A 26,075-nucleotide genomic window follows, 5' to 3' on the forward strand; every position below is an offset into this window, starting at 1 on the left:
ATCTTAATGCATCGAGTTGTTCTTTTAACTCTGGAATCTCCTAGTCAATTTCTTCTTGACTCATCCTCTTGCCATTTGCTCTAGAATTCTCTTTCTTCATCTTTATTCTACTGTGGCTTCTTTTTGAACCTCTGCTATGACTATCAATAGTCATCTTCTTCTCTTACTTCATGAGCTCCTCACTTATCTGCATCAAGCCTCTGCAATAGCTAGTCCTCCTTGCTGCAATCTTACCTCACTAAGCTCTCCTCACTTAGTCTTTTGGTAAGCACGGGTCCTATATCCGGAACCTCCTCTTGAGCAACACCTTTGCTCCTTCTAGGCTTCTGCAATCTCTCACTCTCTCTTGAGAACACTTCAGCTATCCTCTTTGTCCAATCTCTTGTTGGATTCTTCAGGTTCACTGCCACTTCTCCTTCAGAGTGTTTTCCTTACTCTGTCTTCAAGAACACATTTGGTTCTCCTTTCACAACTTCTCTTGCTGTCACTTGTGCATTAGTATATAAACACACATTCTTAATTTAAAATAGAACATATTACCTCACCTTCAAGATCTCAGAATGATCTTGTTCCACCCATTCTACTTGTACTTTGAATGGATTTCCCTCTATTTTTGTTTCCAAGTCGTCTTTCCTTCATAACTTGTATTAAGAAATCTTACTTTCTCTTTCCTTCAAGGAATCCTCTCTTCCTACCTACTCCAAGACTCTGATGGAACTGCTACAATCTCCCACTATAGTCTCTATCATTCATCCATTTAACTTATGCACATTACATTCTTCTGTGTGCAAACTCCCTTTCGCAGAAATCTTTCCTCGCTTTGATTTCAATTCTGCTCTGATACCACTAATGAAGCCAGGGCTACTCCCGCTTTACACCCATAGTATGCATTAACATGCATCCACACTTTTGTCCCAGGTATTTAACTCTGCAAGGGAGTCAAATCTTCAACCATACATGGTTAAGGGCCTTTTTTCCATAGTTCCTTTGTTATCGGAACCAATCACCCCGCCTTAAACCTCCTATCAGAACTATATCAACCCTCGAGCCTTTGTATAAGACTTTGATTAAAGTCTTTTCATTTATCCTTCTTATCGGGAATTAAAAACCCTTCAGCACCTTTATATAACCCTTTTACACCCACATATATATAACCTTCCCTCTTAACCATTGGTTACATATAATTATCACATCAAAATGCTCTATCGACGCTATTCCTTATAAAACCCATTTACAAAGGGAAACATATGCAAATCATACCTTTTTTCCACCTTCCGTACGGCTTCTGCACGGTTCCCGATGCTGCACCTTTATCGCAATCGCTATCGACTATCAGGACTTCCGCAGACCACACTACATATGTGCCTCATCACCCCTTCCCCTCTGATATGTGACTATCGAAAGTGTTTCAACACCTTAACATAATACGAAGGGAATACATGGAATTTCCACTCCAAACACATATAGCAGACTTCAAACTCATTAGACTCGTAACTATATTTATAGTCGGGTTCGTATCTTATCGCTCCATTGTGCTACTCTAACCTTCGCCTTCTCCGATTGACGATTTATCTCTATCCATGTATCGATGTTCCATTGTACCTCACCTTGACTACTTCAAAGAACCAATATGCGATTTAACCACTCTCTATAATAATTCAAGTCTGGAACTCAATTTTGACTATGTTTTGCACCGTTTCTTAGTGTAAACTGGGTTTTACACTTGCGGGACTTAATCTTTATAAATAATTCCTCCGATGCGATATTTTTCTTTCCTCTTCAGCGATATCATCTGGACTGTTGATCTTTTAGATCAAATGGCTCTTGTGCATGCCTCTTCACTTCACTATTCATCCCTTTTACTTGATTTTTCCGCGATTTCTTCAATTTTACTTCTATGGTTTGGTTCTTCTGAACGTTCCCATCCTCTGTTATTTCGCTTTACTCTCTCCCTCCTGGTTTAACTTCACATGCCCTTTAATGATAGTCCTCTTGATATTTTGACTGGATTCAATGATCCACTGCAAATATCTGTATCATTTTCTCCCTCTGCGTGCTCTGCAGAACTCTGCTTGCAACCCCTATTACAGAACCTACAAGTTCAAAATACAATTCAATACTCGAAACATGCATTCCCACTTGAAATTGGGTTGATTGTATTAATAAACATCAACAATGATTATAGAATGAGACCTCTGTCTCACACATAGGCCTGTTCTTCACTATTGTGGACTCTCCTCTTGATTCTGCCCGTAGGCTTACATATATGCCAGGAGTTCTGTTGAACTATCCTGGTTCGCCTCCTATATCTATTGAATCGACTCCTAAATCCTCTGTCCATTATATCCACTTCTAATTAATTAATTCCTAAAGTCTCTCCTTAGTTCCTCGAATCATGAACTGTTCTAAGTGTCCTAATTGGTTTTAGGCTCTTTTGTCATTATTGCCACTCATGTTCTCATTTATTCGAGAGCACTTACAATTTCGTCCCATTACCTAATTAATTCATGTTAAAGCCTAATATTACATTAATTTGTCACTTAGGAATCCAACTTCATAAAAATACATGACCCCCTATGTCTACTTAATTTAAATGATTTTTTCTTGGGTGAGTGCTCCTGCATCAGGCAACCCAAATACTGGCTGGTAAGATTATGCACAAGTGCTACGGAGACAAAGTACCCATGCCGGTGGTCACACAGGCTGAGCAGTGCATGGAGGGGGTCCAATTTAACTGGTCTGAGTTCCTCTGCAAGGATCTTTTAGACAATTGTCGCGAAGCTCAGGAATAGGGAAAAATGTTCCACTATGCATGGCTTCTACTGTCCATAGTGCTCATGGTAGGGGAATTCCTGGAGGACAATCAATTCCCCATAATTGACGGGGACCTGGTAGAGGTTGCGAAGTATGCTTCTCTCTAGGCCACAAAGGATGCTAAGAGGATTCTTGATAGTAAAATATTCTGGGTGTTCATGGAGATGAACCTTAGAATGGGGATCAACTGTAAGCAGCGGTTTTCGCCCACTTTCTACAACAGCCTAAAGAGTTTTGAGGAATTCAAAGCGGACATCCACAACATTTACATTAGAGAACGCAAGGAACTGACCAAACAATGGATAAAGCTACCCTTTGTAGCCACAGACGATGTCATTTTTAACATACTGGAGGCATGGTTGCCGGAGTGGCATGCCCTAGATATCGCGGAGATAGAGAAGTCAGCGGCACAAAGAAAGAAAGACGAGGCCAGGCTGCCCATCGCATAGTTGGCTGAAAAGTGAAGGAAGGAAGTAGTGGCAGCAGAAGTATGGGTAGTGTGGGATGCTGTACAGACAAAAACTGAGTCGGAATAAGCCGCAGCAGCACCAATAGCAGCATAGGAGGTAGGCACAAAGGCACGCGAGGGCCAACCGTCACCTTCACATGGGCAGGAAGCAGAGGAAGAAGAGGAAGGTTCAGACCCACGAACTGTGTCAATACAATTAAAGCACCAACACCCAACTGAGCAGGCATGGTCGCGTAAGAAGGTCAAGGCATTGAAGTTGTCGATTGATCCGATCACCCCAACTGAGGGTGATCTGCACGACATCGACGAGACAGTGTGCGATTTCACCTCTGAGGCCCTCCAAAATTTCATGCAGGAGAACCAGATTGTGTTGGGGGCCCTTAGAGCATAGTTGTAGGAATTGTAGGTACACCGTCCTCAAGCTGGTACCCTTTCAACTAGCCTCACAATCGGAACAACGAAAACAGAATAGATGCTGCGCATGCGGATGATGAATACCATAGTGCTGCTAGTGACAACCAATGAGGCTGACAGGCCTATGGTTAGCTAACTAAATGGTCTCGGTATCAACATAGCTGCACTCCTGCGAGAGACCTTATGTGTTTTACAGGATGGGATAACTATAGATCTGCGAGCTAGGGAGAGTCGCGCACTGCAAGTCCTTAGGGAGTAGAAAATAAATATCGAACAATTGAGCTTGCAACACGACGAAGTGGTGTCGCAAAATCAACAACTGGTACAGGTAATAGACGACCCTTGCCAAAGCGCCTTACAGTTGTCCATCCCAATAGACATGCCAGTAGAGGCGTGGATCCAAAGGTTAGCAACAGGGGTATGTGAGGCGAGGCAAGAAATGAAAAAGGTGTAGCTAGAGCTGAACCTTTAGATCGCTGAGCTGTGGTTAAAGGTGCAGCCGTCCACCCCCCCGGAAGTCAGAGAATAGCGCTTTAGTGCTATCATAGAGGGACTTGATGAAGTTGGCAGTGTAGTGTGAGACTGTACCAACATGTTGGAAGAATAATTTGAGGTCCTCATAAATCTGCAGGAGGACCCCAACATTCAGCGCTTAGTGATAGAGGCACGGGAAATCCAACGACAATATGACAGTGTTAAAGGAACTGCATAGACGGTGGCCCTCACTCAGAGGCTCGAGCAGATACAATAGGCTAAAGTTCTGAAATAATAGGTGGACGCGGCACGACACAAGGAGGCAGTCTGGAAGGCATGCATTCAGCCTTGGATCGACGGGGTCTTCACCATCACAGTAGAAATTGAAGGCAAGGTCGCACAAATGGAGGGGATGCATGCCTTAATGTAGAGAAGCACTTCCAACACAGAGGTCTCAGAACAACGTATGTAGCAAATCCAAAAAGCAGCAACTCAGTGTGCTACTGACCTTGCCATAGTTCGGGAAAAGTTGGAGGGACTCCACACAAAGATCTTCACGCTGATAGAGTGACTCGAGGGTGAGTCACGATGTTTGTGTTGGTGGCCTGTTAGGCATGGAATCCCCCTAAGGCATGTTTAGGGGCTTAAGGCCCAAGCGTTGATCGAATCTGTTGTAAAATCTCCGTGAATTGCGGGCACAGGGCATGAAAGTATAATATAGTCACACGGTTGTCCACCCTAGTTTTTGTAATGTAATGTCGGCTGGATAGACCTACTCATGGTCCGCGGACCATGGGATTGTATAAATAGAGCAAGGCTCTAGGTGTAAAAGAACAATTAATGGAGGAACAAATAGAGGGATGATAAGTCTAAGTGATTGAGTCGAAGTGTAAAGTGTGTGGGTCATAGAGTAGGAGAAGGTTCTACAGCCGTGTGCGTAGAGGCCTAGTAGTTTGCAACTAAGTGTGCGGACCCTTGCAGCTAAGTGTGCAAGGCAGGTCGAGTCTGTAACTGTTGGAAGAATAAATAAATAGAAGTTTTGCTATAATTCTGTGTATCTTTACCTAGTTTAATGCATGATTGGATATAATTTGCAAATACACTATTTATTTACTGTGTGAACCTGTATGAATGTTTTGTATTGTTAAGTATAACTTAAGAAATTTAAGTAGGTGAAGGTGCTTAACCAATATTGAAAGATAAATAAGATCTTGGGTAATAGTGCAGAGCGCAGCACAGGCCCTGGTTAGGACTGCGTGAAGGCAGGGTATCAAGCCGCGAGGAACAAAAGGTGCACAAAGCCACCTGTGCACAGGAACGAACAAAGGACCATTCGAACCTCTCAGACATCACAAGGGTGCAGAAACTTGGTTCTAACACCCTCCCATACTACTTCGGGTGAAACCTGAGTCTGCGCTTTGTAGATTGTTGTGTGAAAGGGCCAGTAGTAGAGGGATTTGTTTGGCTAATTAACTCTGAACTTGGGTTAGGCCCCAACAAGCCAACAAGGCGAAAGAATAGAAATGCTTCATACGTAGAAGGGTGAAGCAGGCAACTCCACTAGGGTACTATCTATGCTCGCTAGCAATGGAGCAATGATTGTGTTCTTGCATGACTCCATTCGGGTATTGTCTAGGCCTCCTAACAGCGTAGCAACACGAGAGATGAAAAACTATATTCTAAGAATATTAAGCTCACGAGAAAAATTACCCTTCTCGGTTTGAAACAATCTGATCTACATGAATTTTGTGTTGTGTTCAACTATTTCGATACAAGGTGAACTGTGTCTATCCATGGGGTAATTGGGGAAGCCGAAGTGATCTACAAAATGAATCAATACTCTCCGAAAGGCTAAGGCTCTGCATTGTAAACAAACCAAGATAGAGAAGTTCGTATTCAACCAGTGTGTCACCAAGTGTTGTAGTGGCTGCAACACCCTTCAAAATTTTTGCTTACATCCAAATTTTAGAGCCTTCCTTGATTTTTCCTTTGATGGTTGCAAACACTCAAGCTCACCCCATGATTTCTTGTGAAGTCTTTTCACCCTTTTGCTTGTTTGACCACCTATCATCTTTTGTCATATTGACTGCGTTGTCATTTTTACAATCTTATTTTGGTGAGTTTAAAGGTTTTCCTTTGTCTGTTTAGGTTGTCTTTGCTATGTAAACGTCCATTATACTAACACATAAAGTTGTAAGCAATGTCGTGCAAGTGTCATCATGGTCGTCCGAAGGTCTATCTCAAGTGACATGCTTGTCGCTTTCAACTCTAAGAAAGTCTCACCGAGGGCATTTTTTGTCTTTTTGTACTGGTGGTCTGTGTTGTTTCATTGTCGAAGTATGCTAAGTGTATGATCACAATATCAAGTCTACACAAGTTCACTTTCTTTCAACACTTAGCCATTTTCATGAAAATTTGTTCAACTAGACAACCCTCTTCCACCGAATCCCGACTGAACTGAACTACGCAGTCTTAGCCCTAAGTGACCTTGATCTGCTACCTACAACTGCATAGTGCTCAAGGTTGTCCTCCGGGTACATTGCATTGCAGAATCCTAAAGGTGAGCACCCTGTCTACCTCCCAGATTTACGCAGAAATTGCCTCCATGTCCAAATTGAATTGCACATTTCTCAAGCACATTCATTAAGCCTCCTTATGGTTTGCTGAAACCCATCACTGCACCAAGACCTAAGTCTACACTGATCTCCAAAATTGCGTAGACATGTCCTGTTGTTCCTCTACTGCCTTGCTATGCACTGCTTTCAGAAACTATGTACACATGTCCAACAGGCCTCCTACGGCTTGTCCTACATTGCTCTCCAAACCTGCGCAGACATGCCCAACTGATCCCTCTGCTGCCAGTCCTACATTTCTCTCAAAAAATGCGTAGTCATGTCTACAAGGCCCTCTATTGCATATCTTGCATTGTTCTATAAAACTTTGCAATCATCTCTAGCAGGCCCTCTACTTCCTTTCCTACAATGTTCTCCAAAAATCCGCAGGAATGCTCAATAGGTCCCTTGTAACCCTGTCATGCCTTGCTCTTTAAAACTACACAAAATTATCCCATAGGTCCCCTGCAACCCTGTCTTGACTTCACTGTAGGAGCTCCACATAAATTCCCCTGAAGATTCCACCTTGCAGCTGCCACGGGTGTCCTTCACTTCTCAATTATGCCTCCCACCAGTCACTATGTAGTCTTTCCTGATAGTGCAGGTTGTTATCTCTGAGTTCCTCATTCCAGCCTGAGCTATGCTCTGCACTGTCTCAGTGAGTTGTCCTCCCTCCCTATCACCTGAAACACAAGAGAAATGCATCATGCTAGACTAGGATGTTTTGTATTTGATGTCATCATTTCATGAGTGAATTGCAGGAGCATGTACAGTGATGGATCATGACAAGATGACGAACGATAATAAGAAGGAGTGCACATGCTATAGGACTTGCTTGTAGATGGATGAAGATACCAAGAATATCAAGAAATAAGTGAAAGGAACATATGCATTTAACCATCATGCAAGACCAAGACCATCAAAGACCTCGCAACACTATGCCATGCGTAGGAGAAGACAAATCACACAAAGAGTACATCCATCACTTAGCAGCGCAACTACTTAACACAGACACCATAGTCAGCTAGTACATGTTACCAGTTTCAAGATTTTTCTTGGCAAGATCACCACTATGGGCCATATTCATTGTAATTCAATGTAATGTAAAGTGAAGTCCAATGGATGCGTAGAAGAACTTGAAGAGTCATGTCAGTTGAAAAGTCCTTGCAAGTTGAATGGTCACGAGGGTAGTCCAAGAGTCGCAAGAGTCAAGCATCACCCTTGGCTATATATACCCCTCCCATTATATGAACAAGGACTTTTCACCTTGGTTCCTCCCACATAGCCTTGAGATTTTGCAGTATGTTCTTTGAGAAGCGAGGAGTAGCTCCAATGTCCCACTACTGGGACTAGTGATGTATGGTGCATAAATGTGTCTTGGGACTTTTGCTTAATTCATAAGAATTTTAAGTCCAACACGTTTTCAGGCATGTTTTGTAGACGTTTGTAAGACTACTCTTTAAACATTCTTAATGCATGTTTTCTTAACCTATGAAAATATAGTTGAACTACTTTGGCTATTTTAGTACTTACATTATTGAATATGTGTTGTATTTCTTATCACCGTTGTCTCATCCCTATGGACTACTTTACCAGATACTAGATAGAACACCTTTGTGTATTGGCTATCACTGCTGTCACATCCTTGTGGACTACTCTGTGGGATAATCGACATACCATATTTTATTTTTGGTTATAAAAACCATCACATCTGTGTGGAGTACTCCACTGGGTGGTGTATGTGTTGTCCCCTTCACCTCGGTTTTAACAACTACCGCATTCGTTGTGGACTATTCCATTGGGCGTTGGACAAACCTTTCTGGTTCGTGTGTGTCTCTTCTTGGGTGGTACTACTACCTCTCATTTAGAGGCTCACTTTACTATCCCCCTTTGTAGTAAGATAACCTTGACACAGTTACATTACGCACTCACCAGGCACACGTACCTTGTTGTTTGAAGATACCAGTGTAACACTCTCATGTGCTGACAGCTAGAGCCAAGGCATATCTCTAAGTATATGGCAACTAGGCCTTCATACCGGATGGGAATCCTACACCAAATGGTGTGAGGTCTAGTTGGGACTTCACATCGGGGAGATCCCCTTGGTTGATGGATTTCTAGCAACGTCAACATGGTAACATTCAAGGTCTGTCACAAATAATGATTATAATGATGGATAGTGGCCATCACCATTTCATATGAAAAACAATTTATTATGATGGGACCTTCATTGTCGTCACTATTGACACATATATATGGTGACGTTCGTTGACCATCGCCATTTCATATTTTGGTAAGTGTCGAAAAAGATCACCATAAGCTCATTGGTGATGGTCAAAAGAACCTTCATCACTGAAATTTAAACATCATCAAAGGCTACATTTCCAAAAGTATAAGTGTTGCGGTGACATTCAAGGTCCATCACGAATAATGATTATAATGATATATACTCACCGTCACCATCTCATATGAAAAAAAACAATTTATGGTGATGGACCTTTCATGACCGTCACTATTGATGCATATATGGTGATTGTCACCATTAATTCATATTTTGGTGAGGGTCAGAAAATGTTAGAATAAGCTCATTGGTGATGGTGAAAATATCCTCCATCACCATAAACTAATTTTCACCATTCCATATGAATATCAGGGGACGATGGAATCGAACCACCAACCTCTCTCTTGTAAAGCAAGTTCTCTTCCATTGAGCTAGCACCCTTTAAAGAATTAGACTATAAAAAATTAGACCTTGAAACTATATAAATTGTAAATTCTACAACTTTCAATAAATTATAAAACTTTGTAAAGTCATGGAAAATATTTTACTACACAAGAAAATTAGCATCAAAGGTGCAGGTTCCTACCTAATAGTTATGGAAGTTATGAAAAGTGGGTGGAGAGAAAAATAGTTGCATATACGATGCTCAATATGTTCATTCGAATACTCAATTAGAAGTGAAACTTGGAAGATATTTATATCCTATAAATGACCTATAATTATCAAATCTAAGATATTCAGTTACACCAAAGATTGATTTCCCACTTTGTGAATCATGTAAATATGTTGTGTCAACATAAAGATTTGTCTCTAAAACACTGATCTACATGCAAAATAGTAAAAAGCAACAGTGATTATATATGTTGCAATTATGAATAATGAGCTACATGCTTGAATCCTATTGGTTATGGGCTCTAGAAGAATAATTGTGAGTGCTTCTCATTATTAATTAATTGAATATGTTAAAATACAATTATCAATAACAATAATACTGAAATGTAACCACTAAACAGATGTTAAGATGTAAGCATAAAGTTTGGCTAATATCTATTACACCAACAAGATATCCAAGGGGCATTCAAACACTTCCAAATCCACACCAAGCACGAATATCCAAAGATGAAATTTCATGGATAAAATAAAAATACTCTCTACCTCTCAATGATAATTATGTCTTGCCACAAGTATTTCATATAGCAAATGGGCGTGAAGACAAGAACCTCAAAGAAAAAGAAATACACAATGCAAAAATACACTTCATCCTCCTCTACCTTTATAGAATAGATCTAGGGAATAACAAAAAGATCCATAGAGAATAGGATTAGAGTGGGAAAAATAAAGATGATAAGCCAACAAATAACCAACAACAAAATATACTAATTTCAACATGTTGCCACATGTACACAAATATTAGAGGAAACAAAAGAACCTAGCATGATTGATTATACGCTTGATAAAGTGGCATTTATTTCTTTAGTAAAAAGGAAGAAAATCCCGGCCTATTTTCTATTTTCCTCTAAAATAAGTCCTTTATGTATGACACTGGGGTTTTGTTCCACACTCAATGTTTATTCTCTAATATTAAAATAAGAGTTTCGAAATCTCTATGTAAATATATATGATTTTTTTGAGTTTGGGCCAAACCTAGTCAAATATTGTCAAGTTTAGCCAAGATGCAATAAGCTTAATTATGTTTTCCTAAGCTAGTCAACAAGCTTGACCCAGGATTTTGAAAAGGAAGTTTGATAGAAATGACTGCTCTGACATATTTCGACAAGTTTTCCATTTTTTTATGTCTTGAAGAGAGAATATGAGCTAGCATCTTCTTACCATAATGTGGCTAGATAGGCGAGGAAAATTAGAACTAATAGTATCTACCAAGTGATGAAGAGAAGGACATTTATTCTACCAAATGATGTTCAAAACTTGCATCTGACTCGAGTCATTATTTTTTGTGTTATTTCATTCGTAAACACAAACAAAATTTTTTCATCAAAGAGGTTTGAACACTGATATGGGAAATTTCAACACCTCACTTTTACCAACTAGGCAAGCCACTATTTTAGAATTTATTTTAATTGTGGAGTTTTATGCCAATTTTCTATTGGGAAATCCAAATCAATCTTCTTTTTTATACTTTTCCCAATGTATCCTAGGTCCATGTCTTGTGATTGTGCTCTCCACTGAGATATAAAATTTTGAAAACTCTTCTCTTGAATCAAAAATTTGTACCATAATATAAATAGGAAACTCATGTCTTCCAATTCAGAGGTTATCTTAATTGAAGATCCCTCTCCATATTTTGGCCCAAATAAGAAGTTGTACATGTTAACTAAGATTGGTCGTGGAGTTTACAATTGCTGAGAAACCTTTTAAAGGGTGCTCCCAATTTGAATTCATATTCATAGCTTGAGGCTTTCTAGATATAAGGGGTTTCTCGTCATTTTTGATATGCAATTTTAGTTCAAATGCAATATGTTAGGTCATAGAACAAGGTTTGGAATATATCGATGATTAATCCAACGGATTTCATTTAGGACTAGTCATTGCTCATTAGGTGATGGATTCCTTTACTTGCACATAGATGCACAAGTTCTTGAAAATGATGGGGAAGTTCAGTAGGGAATTATAATTATAAGAATATGTCCTCATCAAAACAACAATTTTTTTTTATTAATGTGGAATAAAAATGTTTGGGATGAACCAACTTTCACTTCAAACCATAATCATCAATGGATCATATAAGCAAAACAATCAAGAGTTTAATTAAACAAAACTTCTTAACAGAGTAGCTTGCACATGATATATTGGATTGTTTTACACTTACAAAGACTAGTAGAGGATACACAATGAATCATGACTCCTACTCTTACTGTACATAAAAGTATTAAGGGAAATAATTCTACTACATGAAATATAGATACAAACTAATCAATAACAAATTCTAGTTGCAACATTAACATATAGGACTGATCTACAGAAAAGGGAAAAAGATGAATTGAAGAACCATGATTACCCAAATGTTTTAGTACCCTTAGAGATCAATTTTTTTATCTTTTTGCAAACTTTGGGAGATTAAACACCAAAAATTCCGCGCCCTAATGAAAAATTTGCTCCCGTTATTTACAAATTTTACAATATCCTTAAAGTAGATTGCTTTAATAACGTATAAAATGATTATCTAATTTATAACGATGACCATTTGGTAAAGTCAAAGTTTATTTTCCAATAAATATATTTATCCCTTTGATCAAGTCAAATATGATCATCATTGCGCTTATCCATTGGTAATCAAGTAATTTTTAGCCCTCAACATTAATCTCCTTTATAATTTCAAAGATGACAATCCTCCTCTTGGGATTTAATCGTTATAAGACCAGCTCCCAAACTATTCACCATCTTACCATGCAATATGCTCTCTTTGAGTTTGGCAAAGTCAAACTTGATCTCTAATCCCATGCTTGGAGGTCTTTGGAATGGGAAATTTTCCAAGGTATCCTCTATGATGTTTTTTTTTCATGCCATGTCTGAGGGGATATCAACTCATATTGCTCACTAACACCATCTCCTACCTTGATTTATACTCCCATGAGCCAAAATATGCTTTTGTAAGACTAACTTTGCTTTCTACCTATTATTTTCATAGTGCCAAAATGTTCACTTGCATCACAAAATGCATGCCATGTACATAAATTGAAAACCTCATGGATGATAAGGAAAATGATCTATCCTATATGCCATGAAGCATCATATTGCATAGTTAGAATGCACCCCAACGTGTCAAAATTACATCTCAAGTGGGAAAATTGCATTTCTCGAGTAAAAATCTGTGTTACATCCTTATCTGAATGCACACAACCTCCAACAGATGTACCTATGGATGTCATAAAGTATAGTGCTATCTTATTTCTCCTTTTGCATATTCCTACACTTCCATAGTTATAATTTACACCTTCAAGTGAGCATATTAAGTCCCCCAAAACAATTTCACTGATTTACCTCGTCTTGTGTTAAGTGCAAGTAGCCTTTAGCAACATGCCTGTCTAGGGCTCACTAAATATCAAAATTGTGATTTTATAACTTTTGTGTGGCTCTTAGAACAATATTAATCCTTTTACATTGACAGAGTTTCACTTCCAATACAAGAAGTCACTACTTTCCAAAAATACCATGAAACTACCAAATCACACGACATGATAAATCAAGCTAGGGTGCCTTTAGAATTTTATTTTCCACATATATTAGCACATATGGTGAAATATAGAGATTTATAGCTAATGTATCTTATGGTCTACAACTCTACACAATCAAATTCCCAAGAACAATCTCCAACTATTAGTTATTAAGCATCAACAATAGAAATTTGTTCGGTTTGACACTTTTCTCCAACTATAGAATCACATGTATGCTTAAAATAAATTTCATACCTTGTCCTCATTATAAATCCAAATGCCAATTCTTGAAGTCTATGGTCTGCTCAAGCAACAAAGTATAAATAAAAGAGGAAGATTTACATGGAATCAAAGGTCCAAGTATTAATTATCTTATTTTCAACCATTGCATTACCTCAACAACAAGGTGAACCTAGATCTTATCACTACGAGCTTCCATTACTCCCTTTTAAAATCATAAGCCCCAAGCCTTGAATGATGCCAATTATTTCTAGGAACAATCCTCACTCTTCATAAGGCATCTACAATATTGGGGAAAACCAGCACAAGATAACAAGACAACGTTAAACCATGTCTCAAAATAACAAAAATGAGTTATTGAGTGCATATAAAAAACATGTTAATCTAAGAATTTAACTAACCTCTATAAACAATTATTGAGGTTGACTCATATTCTCCACTCTGATAGGTCACCCCATGGTTTGACAACCCAATTCCATGGCCCAGCTTGCACCACTTTCCAGGTTACCTTTTGAAAGAAAGTGACCATCCTTATCGAGCACCTACATAGTTCCAAAGGAAATAAACAATTATAATTAATTGGAAATTTTACAGTGATATTTTCTTCTTTTCTTTTTAACTATTGGAAGAAGAAATTTATCAGCTAGAGAAAAAAATCACTACCAGAGGGACAATACATAAAGAAGCACAAGAAGATCAAAATTGCAAATGTAAATCCCCACTATATCAGAATGCCAATGTAATATTTTAAAACAACAATAAACACCAAGAATGGAGATGAAATACTAGTAAGTATTATCTCAAGGATGAGTGTGGAATCAGACTAGCAGTAAATTTGCAACAATTAGTTAGAAAAACATATATTGGACTATCTATAACATAAAAATGATGCAAGTTCCCAAACATTGGTGGTATTGGTCCTCTAATATGATTGAATGCTACATCCAATTGCTTCAAAGTACTACAATTTAGTAGTCTCGGTGCTATTATTTCCCCTGATATTTGATTAGCAATTAAGTTTAAGAAAAAGCTTTGTAAACTTGGACATGAAGCAAACAAATCACTTGAGATGTTTCCAGAAAGTTTATTATCATTCAAAAAGACTCCATAGGATAGTTTCTCTTCCATAAATCCCTTGTCAATCAGTGACAATCGCACTAGGCCTGTAAAATTGTTCTGACTCAAATCATGAAAAACCTGCAGACTCCTAGATCTAATTTTTGCAAGTGGGCCACTTTCTCTAGTGCCATAGTAAAAGAAATTAGAATAGAGATCAAGTGGGTCCTGAATTGTTTGAAGGACATCCAACGATGCTTGAATGAAATTATTTGTTGGAAACAATTGTTGTTGTTTTCTGGAGAAACTGCTATTTATAAAAGTTGGAACAACTTGCGAAAATGAATTTCCATTGACATTAAATAGTTCATATCTTTCAATACATATTATACCAATTGAAAAAATAAATTCAAATCATAAAATACATGTTCTACCAATTGAATAAAGTAGTTCAAATTCTGCAACACAGACGATTTATCTTGATTGTAGATTGAGAATACCGACTACCATGCTTAGAGAGAACAAATTGAGAACATGACTCTAGGGACCAAATTCGAGTTATTTCATCAGGACCCAAAAGCCCCCAAAACATTGTGAAGCTAGAATAGAGGTTATGTAGTGAACTACATCATAAACCTTTATAGAAGAAATATGAATATGCATATGAAAACATAATAATTTTTTCTTAGTCGTGATTCATTTTTTCGTGTTATTATGTCGGATAATATCTTTATGTTATGTAATCTATTATTGGCATTTCACATCTTTTAATGCAGGGGGGTAAAAGCATACACATTACATTGGAGGTCTAATAAGACTTGATGTGAATCAAGCTTCAGTGGAGAAAAATCATGTAACTGCCTAAACTCCGGTTCATATTTCCCTATATATGGGAAAAATAGAGCATGTAAATAAGTCAAATGTAAGACATTTTAGAGAAGTTTTGTGGGTATGATAGGAATTCCCCTTTTTGATCCCCGGTCTTATAATTTAAGCAATATTTTGTTGCAATGCCAATGCCTGATCCTAGGGTTTTCGTTTCACTTCTTTGGTCACTAATTTGTTGGCCCAAAAAAACCATTGCATTCTTGTTTTTATGTTCTTTTACAAATTTACAGGAGCAACAATGCATGCAAGACTAGGGACAACCCCTTGTGGTTGGCAAGAACCTACCCAGATGGAGGGAAAAGTTTGCATCTGACAAAAAATTTCCTACATGTTGCATTAAGATTTCATATTCCAAATATCCCTAACAATCCAATTTCTGAAGGGTTAAAAATCTATGTTAATGCAAATATAGCCCAATTATAGTGGAAGCAGTAAAATTGTAAGGTCAATTATAACTTTATTGTAGTGGCAATAATAGGATACACATTTGCATCATTTCCACTTGGCATCAACTAGGTAGCCATGTGACATACTACAGGAATGAATCATGGAAAAATATCATTCCCCTTAATGCATCACCCAAGAGCATTTTCTTCTATGGTTCATAATGAGGAAAAGATGCATGAAATGATAAATTGTTCCACCCCATGAACATACACACAAATCGAAGTAAATAAGGCATATATACCATCATCGTTTTCAAGCCATACCATAAATAGTTAAGATGTGATATTATATTAGCTATGACACACTTCCATTATAATGTTGAGAGAATATTAGCAATCACGTTTCAAGGGGAAAACTTGGGATGAAATGTGTAGGAATGAACCCCAAATTGTTGTTGATATCAAATAAAGTAGACTATGGCTATAATTCATTATTTTCCTCACCAAAATGGTCTTATATACAAATTACAGGTTGTTGCACAAACACAAGGGTAAATCCAACAAAAACATGTTAAAGTAGAAAATGTTACCTCTTAACCCTGCTATTCCACCTGCAACTCACGTTGCAATCTTTACAAGGGAATATTCTACACTAAATGAATAGACAAATACATAGATCAACAAGTGAAAATTTATGAGGGTTGTTGCACAATTTGAATTATACATCCACGAGTTAATCTCTCCTTCTAAGCAATTACAACCATAAATGCACAATCAATGAATGAAAAGGGAATAAAGAAACATGAAGAACTGAAGGGGAAAAGAGGTATTTATAATTTTTTGGAGCATCTTAGGTTGTTCCAAGTTGATGTGCATGGGTTCAAATTAATTCTCTCTTGTGACATTGTTTTGCAACACCCAACACTTTTCAAAAGTCTATAATGTGGCACCTACCACTTACAAAAATCAAATAAGGAGATTTTCTCCTAATAAATAGAACCCACACTTATCCATTTTAACAAGTTGTACTTACCACTTCACTGTGGCTATGCAGGGGTTAACATGTTATAAAATGTGGCTATGCATCATAGAAGAAATAGAAACTAAAGATATGAAAATGATTACTTTTATTAATGATGGGGTTATCAAATACATTGACATCAACCCTCTTTTATTTGGCGAGTATGAAGTGGCATAACCTAACAGCTGAAATTAAATATATGAAAATGATTACTTTTATTAATGATGGGGTTATCAAATACATTGACATCAACCCTCTTTTATCTGGCTAGTAGGAAGTGGCATAACCTAACTACTTTTCTTAATGAAATATATTAAACTAATGCCTATCATAATTAGATATCAAGGCCACTTATGTGACACACCTTCATTAAATTTCATTAGACCAGACATACTAGATCATTATACTCCACACCCCCTCTTAATGCTACAATACTAAGTATTAAAGCTTGAGAGAGAACAACAATATAAATCAATATAAAAAAAAAATTAACCAACTTCTTTCCTCTACATATTTGGAATCGTGCAATTATATAAGAAAGTTGTCAAACTCGGACTTGAAAAATAACTCGGCAAGGCTCGACAACTTGAAACGAATTCGAGGTTATCTAAAATTTGATTTTCACTGCTTAGGCTATGTGGGTTAACATTATTTCCACTGGATGAAATGTCCACTTACAAGCCTACAAGTTAGAATATCCCCTAGAAACCTATAGGCTAACAACACACTTATAAGAATGAAATGGCTCTTAAAAATTTATAAAATAAGAAAGAATGAGGAGAGAAATATCAATTATGACTATATCCTGAAGTAATCTTCAATTATGCTTACATCTGATTCAAATCTCCCTAAGATATGGTATTCATAGGTCATACCAGTGCTCTCTGCCAATTTTTGAAAATTAAGCCTTCTTTATGATTGCCAAAGTTGTTTTTTTTGGTTTTATACACTTATGTTTCATCCGAAAACTCACATGAAAATATTAAATAAAGAAATGTTTGCTTTAAGGTAACTTAATGAAAGGCGCGATAATTTGGTATGCATACCTCATTCACTGTGAATATTTTTCGATTGCGCATGATCCAATGGCCATTGCACATCATCGAGTCAACATTCTTTGTTCTCATAAAATATACTAGGTTGGAAATGCTGAATAGAGTGAAACATGAATGCATTAAATTTAAAAACTTTACCTATTCTAGAATATTTTGATATTTTTATTCAATTTTGATATTTCTATTCTCAGCAAGCAGATTGAAACATCCCAACCAAAAAAATATTATTTTAGTTGTTGCTTTGAGTAAAGACACCCATGTATCTATCATGCCAGGTATGCATCTGTATCATGCCAGGTATGATTTGGCATATATGTGAGTGGCTATGCAATCTACTAGGCAGAGGTTTAGTTAAACAAAATGGATTGTGAAAAAATAACAAGAGCCAAAACAAAACTAAGATAACCCAACAGCCAAACCATCCAAGCATATTCATCTCATGCTCAATTTCATTAAACTACAACGCTGTGTCTTGTTCTATAGGTTACTGCTGTGATTTAATTCATCACGCTAGACTATTGGAATCGAATACAGGACCAAACCGAACCCTAGATGAACCCAATCGTAGAAATTGTATTTGCAAGTTTAGAGATTTGTTACCTGGAAAAATAAGCCTCTTTCGCCTAGTGCAATAGTAGAAAAATCTCAAAGAAAAAACGGACAGCTACTCCTGGAGGCGGAGCTCAGCGAGATTTGGCAGAAACCTACTTCAAATTGAAAGGATAACCCAGTTGAAAATCCGGTTTAAAATGAATTTTCAAATATCTACATTCAAAGTATGGAATGTGAGCAGATCCAGTGATTTTGATGCCAATTTTCAGCAATCCAACGCTTATCTGAACCATGCAGATGCGCCCGCCCATCTCCGTTTTCGCTCTTGTTCATGGGCTTCACCGGCAAAGAAATATGAACAGAGGACGTAAAAAAATTAATTTAATAGATGTTTGACATCAGCTGCCAGCGAACTTTAATCTAATAGTGGTTTTACATCCGATTTGAAATAAGGGCGCGTCTTGAAAATGTGGATAGAAATATTGTGATGAGTTGAATTGCATTTTTGGATAGAAATAATGGTTTCCCTTAAATAATGGTGATGAGTTGAATTGCATTTGTGGATAGAAATGCTTGATGGTTGGCCCCTATGTGGGTTAACAACTAAGTTATGATAGAGTCTCACACTGTTTAAAAAAAAAAAAAAAACAAAAGACAAAAGTACTATGGAATTTTTAATGAAAAATAAGAATTTGAGTAGAGTAGACATATAACATGGTAATGATGTTTAAGTAGTTTAAGCATTGAAAAACATGAGTAGTTTAAGTCATGATAATTGAACTTTTAGAAGCAGTGTTGGCATTGATGTGTGTTGCAATGTTATAGGTGTGTTGTTGGTTGACATTGATGTCAACCTGGTTGTTTGGGTTGCACATTAATTGGTTATGCATGTGTATGTGTGGTTGCGCGTGGCTTCTGTATAGATGATGTTTAAATGAACCTTGACATGTCTACTAGCTTGTACTAGCTTGGAAGGTGTGATGATGTTTTTGATCATGTTACTGCATATAGGTATTGGTGGTTGCTACAGGAGTTAGAAATTAGGAACATTGTGATTAGGTCTCCATGTCCTGGATTAGGTCTCTCATGTTGATGATGTTATACATTGGGCTTAATGAGCATCTACAAGTGTCAGTGAATGCTTGAGATGGTTGTACACGTCTAGGAGGATGTCTGTCGTGTTCTGGAGTTGCATACTAATAGCAGAGTTGTTGTGGAGTAGCTTGATGGCCCAGGTGCTAATATGGTTATTGGTTGGCATCCAAGTCATTGTGTTTGACTGGTGATGATGATAGTGATTTGGGAGTGACTTGGTGTAGTGTTGTAGAGGTTTTAGTGACTTCTAGAGGTCCTACAAATGCTTTTCAAGCTTTGGAAGAAGTTTGGGTAGGTTCTAAGCTGAAGAAAGATGTTTTTGACCATCCTCTGCCCCAATCACATGGATGATGGGTCATGGGATAGAATGAAAAGCTCTGGTTGCTGGCAGATAGGCCTTTCAGAGCGAATGAGGAGCTTTAGACGAACATAGCATGTTTTGTATGTGAGACCAAGGTTTTTCAAGATAATTTGTTTGCTTTCCTTGCACAAATCAGCTAATTTTGGTATTATGGTGATGTTTATGATCAAAGTTTTCCATAAAAAAGGTCAAATCAAGTCGTGGGGTCTCTAGAATCTGATCAAGGTTGAAGATATCAAAAGGCTAGTGGAGTTAGTGGTTGATTTGGTCAAGGAGCCTATATCAACCAAATCTAAAGTGTGTGAAAGGAATTGTTGAGTGCTTCATAACCTGTAGCATTTACTGAGTTAATGAACACAAAAAATGATAAATAGAGGAAGGTTGTGAGTCTATTTGGTTGGTTGTTTTTAGAGTGTCTGAGTATGCCAATGTGATTGCCTTGAGAGTCAATATAGATTGCAGTAGTTGCTCACATTGTTTTGTAGTGTTTTATCAATGTATTGTGTGCAAAAATCAGAGATAGACAATGTAAACTTTGAAATGAGAACTATAAACTCAAAACAGGAACTCTAGTCAAAATACACCAAAAAAAACATGAAAAATAGAGCTAAAAACTAAAAGTGTTGATGCTGGAATAACATTTTTTTTTTCTAGGGTAAATTTTCAACATGTTTTAAAAAGGACAGTGAAAACCATTTTTTTGTGCAAAAATTGTGCAAAAAATATCCTGAAAACGACAAGTGTATTACCACTTTTTTTTTTTCTCGGGTAAATTTTCAACATGTGTTGATGTAATAAGTTTTTTTTTTTTTTTGGTTTTTTTAAGGATAAATTTTCAACATTTTGAAATAATGGTGTAAAAGATTTTATCATAACTCCAAAAAACATTAAAATCTCAAAAGAATAATGAAAACAGAAGTTTAAAAATTAAAACAATGAAAAAAAACAAAAACAAGAAAAGGAAAAAAAAATAACAAAAGGTAAATAAAAATACATATTAAAAACAAAACATAAAATTAAAAGAAGACAAAAAAATCAAATATATAAAAAAGACAAAAGAACAAATCAAACATAATAATAAAAAAAACCATAAAAATGTAAAAAAAGAAAAACAAAGTTCACCTATAAAAATAAGAATTTAAAAATAAAAATAAAAAATAAAAAATATGAAGAAATAAATAATAACAAAAACATATTTAAAAAAAACGTAAAAAATGTAAAAAAAAGGCAACTATAAAAAAAGGAAAATAAAAAAAATTTAAAAACTATAAAATTAAGTAAATAAAAATACAAAAAAGTTTAAAAACCATTAACAAAAAACCAAAAAAAAAATTAAAAGCAAAATATATTTAAAAAAAAAAAATTAACAAAAAAAAACCCAAAAAATTTAAAATGTCTTAAATAATTTATAAACAAAATTAAAAAACAAACAAACAAAAATTAAAAAAAATCCTAAAATTAAATTAAAAACATTTAGAAAAACACAAAAAATTATAAAAAACCTAAAAAAAAAATACTCAAATTAAAAAAAAAACAAAACAAGAAAACCTTTAAAATTAAAAAAAAAAATTATTCTCTAACTTAAAAAAAAATAATTGTGCCCCCACAGGCCGCCGGGTGGCTGAGTGCCTAATCTGAGAATGGGCCCTCAGCCAGTAGCAGCTCGTGGGGGCGCATCTTCGTCGCCCAGGACCAATGGGTGGCTGAGGGGGCAATTTTTTTTTTTTTTTTTTGTAACGGTCTAAAGAAGTGGCCCAATTCCAGCAAGATGACCTGCATCCATGGACTTGGTAGCAGCGTGGTAGACTATGTTATTTCCGATCTCCCATTATACAATGAGATAATAAATTTTGATATCTTAAACGACCACGAACCTCACTCTGATCATAGGCCTTTACTTATAACTCTCAATTTTGTCATGCATAGAGTTCCCACAAAAAATAATACTTACATCCAAAAGAACTTAATATTTGATACAAATAAAAATGATCTCTTTCTAAATGAATAAAAACTGATTTGCTTCCTTTATCTAGTATAGACAACATAGAAGACCTCTATCATAATTTTACTACAACCCTCTCATATTCTATTAACAAGTTCTCAGTTGAAGTTTCAAATAATAAAAGAAATAGCAAAACCAATCCATGGTATGACAAAGATTGTAAAAGTGCGAGGAGAGAAATTAAGGAAGCTATTGATGAATCTCTTAAAATGGACAAGATAAAAATATACAAATCCCTAACAAAAAGGAAAAAGAGGCAGTACATTCATCAAAGATAGGAGAATCTCTTACACCTCTCTAAGGTAGCTCCTAAGAAATTTTGGAGGCAGATTCTGACTAGGAAGACTAAAGATAATAATAAAATTGCTCTTCACGATTGGAATTCCTATCTTAAAAAGCTTTATGAATCTCCAAATGTCATGGATAATTTGGAAACCCTACTCACAATGAAAGAAGTTTTCTCTTTAGAAGACATTAAGTTTGAGGTTAATCGCCTCACTAATGGGCAAGCTAAGGACATTGAAGATTACCATATGGAAATCATAAAAATTGGAGGTCCTGTCCTCATCCCCCACATCCACAAGCTTTTCAATCAAGCAGTCAAGCAAGGGTTCCCTAAACCTTGGACTGAGAGCCTCATTATCCCTATTTTTAAAAGTGGGGATACAAATAACCCCTCTAATTATCGGACAACTATGATCAACCCTCTCTTAGCCAAGTTATATGGTAGTATTTTGGAAAAGAAGTTAAGCATATGGCTTGAAAGTGAAGGTAAGTGGGCTAAAGGCCAAGCAGGTTTCAGAAGGCATCACTCAACAACAGACCACCTCGTTACGCTTAGGATCATTGTGGAGGAATGTCGTAATGATAAATCCAATTTATTTTGTTGAATTGTGGACTTTATAAAGGCTTTTGATACAGTTCCTAGATACAACCTTTAGAATAGATTAGAAGAGCTAAAGGTTCCTCTCGAGTTGAGAGTTTCTGCTATAAGGTTATACGAGAATGTAATTGCCAAGCTAAAGAGCAATGAGGGGTGGTCGAAAGATATTAAGTGTAACATCGGAGTTAAACAAGGTTTCCCCCTCTCCCCTACCCTATTTGTCATTTACATCGATAAGCTCGAAGGCTATTTAGAGGAAGCAGGATGTGATGGCACGATCTTAGCTGGGATAGTCGTCATCCTTCTTCTCTATGCCAACGATATTGTTCTTTTCGCAAGGTGCCCATTTGATCTTGATAAGAAACTCAGGCTTCTTAAGGATTTCTACTTTACCATGGGTATGACTGTTAACACTGACAAAACAAAAGTTATGATTATCAAATCCAAGAAGGACACTTACTCTAATTTGATGTATGACAATAATAACTTGGAGGAAGTGTATTCTTACAAGTACCTGGGAATTGATATTCATCGCAAGCTCAACTAGAACCATAGCATTGAGAAAAGGATTAATGGGGGGTGGAAAGCTTATTTTGGTCTTGAAAATAATTGTAAAACAACAAACCTCGTAATGTGAGATAAAAAGAAGTTCCTCTTTGAAACTTTAGTCACTCCTATTATCTTATATGGCTGTGAGGTTTGGGGTTGCAGCATCTCCAGAGACTCATGGAGAAAGATTGAGAAAATCCAAAAGCGTTTTATAACTTATAACCTGAAAATTAAAAGTAATACACCATATCCTATTCTCCTTATAGAAGCAGGTCTTTCCCTTATTGAGAGCCTAGCTATGATTTGGTTTCTGTTGTACAAGCACAAACTCAATAACATAGACGATCATAGACTTCCTAAGCTTGCTTTAAATTTCAACCAAAACCACCTATGGCTCAATCAGGGGTGGCATAAAGACACAAGGGCCTGGTTAAACTATTGGGAGATCAACGAGAATGATGCATTGAAAAACATAAATAACATTAAAGATATTGTTACTTCCAAGTTCAAAGAAAAAATGTGGTGTGAGAAAGATTTAGTAGCTAAAAGAAAATTAAGTTATTATAAGAAGGCCATCAACCCCACCCTAGAAGATCAAAATTATCTCTTTATTTTAACTAGCTCAAAGAAGAAAATTAATATAGCAAAGATTAGAATGAATTCTCATGAGCTCCATAGTGAAACAGGTCGTTGGGCAGTTCCTAAAACGCCATGGATGGAAAGGATTTTCCATATATGTGAGAATAGGAACATTGAGGATGAAAACCACTTCCCCTTAGAGTGCCCCGCGTACAACCACATTAGATCTCAGTTTCACAATCTTTGTTACAATACTGACCTTCCTAGCCTTTTACAATGTCAAAATTATAGTGAGCTCGGGAGGCTTCTCTCCAAGCTTTTTGAGCATAGGAATAAAATCTTAAATCAAAATAAATAATTTGTCCGATTGACCAATGTTTGGTCTCAGTGGACGTTAACCATCATCATCATCATCATCATCATCATACATATACATATACATATACATATACATATACATATACATATACATATACATATACATATACATATAATGGCTTTTTTGTTTTTTTTTTTAAATTATTTGAGACGTTTTAATTTTTTTTATTTTTATTTTTTAAATCTGGTTTGTTTTTAATTTTTAATTTTTTAGTTTTAGTTTTTCTTAATGGTTTTTAAAGTTTTTGTATTTTTATTTACTTAATTTTATAGGTTTTTTTTTATTTTTTTTTCCAATTTTTTCATCTTTTAGCAATAATTTTTCTTTTACATTTTATTATGTTTTTTTGTCTTTTTTTTTTAATATATATATATTTATATTTGTCTTTTTAAGTAATCAACATTTAAAAAAGAGAAATAAGACAACTAGAAAATTTGTTAAGTAATCATGATTTAAAAAACAATTATACATAAAAGAAATCAAAGTGTCAAAGAATGTAACATTTAAAAAAAATATCCACACTTAATACATTACAAAATTTAAAGTGTCAAAAATAAGCCCTCTAAAATAAAGGGTTGACATTGCATCAACACGTTTCAAAATCAACATGAAAATCACTAACATCTAAAAACAAATATTTATATTTGATAGATAATAAAATTTAAAGTGTTAAAAATATGCTTCGAAAAAAGGGGTGTATTCTGCATCACCACTTTTCAAAATCGGTTGAATTTTTTGCTACCTCAATGAAATGAGTAATCATATCAGTTCTTGTTTGAAAGTTTACATTGTTGATAGAGTTGAGAAGAAGATTACGATTTTATGTGTTGATTGTGGAAGAAAATTGGTAGCTTGTGGTGTGTTAGAGAACAGATATTGTTGTGAGTACTATAGAAGAAAGAACCCTCTCTAGTGCAAAGTTTTTGATTCAGATTTTGTGTGCAGAACAATGATGTTGTTGGGTTTCTCATGTTGAGTGAATTGAGAACCTAATATGAAACATTTATGAAACGTGGTACACATGGAGAAAGTGAAGGTGTGGAGGGTTCACAGTAGATAATTATTTGGCAGATTTAGTAGAAGGAAGAGATTTCTCCATCCAATAGGAGTTAGACAGTCCAATTCTAGGTGGGCGAAGATCATTTCTCGTGGGAGCTTCCAACAAATGGTAGTTCGTTGGTCAAAGAGAGAAACAAATTTCCTGTCTCATAGGTGCCACCATACTCTGAAGGAAGCTACGTCTTCCGGCTTATGGGTGTAAGTTAATCCATGCAAAATTTGTTTACTAGATTAATAAAATAATTGAGCAGTGCAACTGCAATAGGGTGGTTTTCTCCCAAAAGGGTTTCCACCAAAAATACTCATGTTCTTACATTTGCATGCTTGTGTTGATACTTCTCATGGTTATTATATTTAGAGTTTATTGTTTCTTGCATATTTTGATAAGTTAATATTGTAGATGTGTGTTGAGACTTCATAATCTACCAAAACTAATTAAAGTTGATATAAAGGCCACCACTACTAATTATTCACCCCCCCTCAGTAATTAACACATTTCCAACAATTAGTGTCGGAGCTAGTGCTCTTTAGTGAAGCTTGATCGCTTGGAGTGTAGATAATGGATCATGGCTAGAAGCAAGAAGAGGATGTCTCAACATACAAAGGGTTTGAAAAAGGAATAAAATCAATCCATTGCAAAAGAAGCTGAAAATTCTGAACCCTCAACCAAATCAGATGTGTTACGAGGTAATATTTTGAAAGAATTTTTGAATTATGATTCTAATGATTCTACA

The sequence above is a fragment of the Pinus tabuliformis genome, chromosome 6 (assembly GCF_031772625.1).
Source record: "Pinus tabuliformis cultivar Carrire ecotype Pingquan chromosome 6, CPIR1, whole genome shotgun sequence".
Lineage (NCBI taxonomy): Eukaryota > Viridiplantae > Streptophyta > Pinopsida > Pinales > Pinaceae > Pinus > Pinus tabuliformis.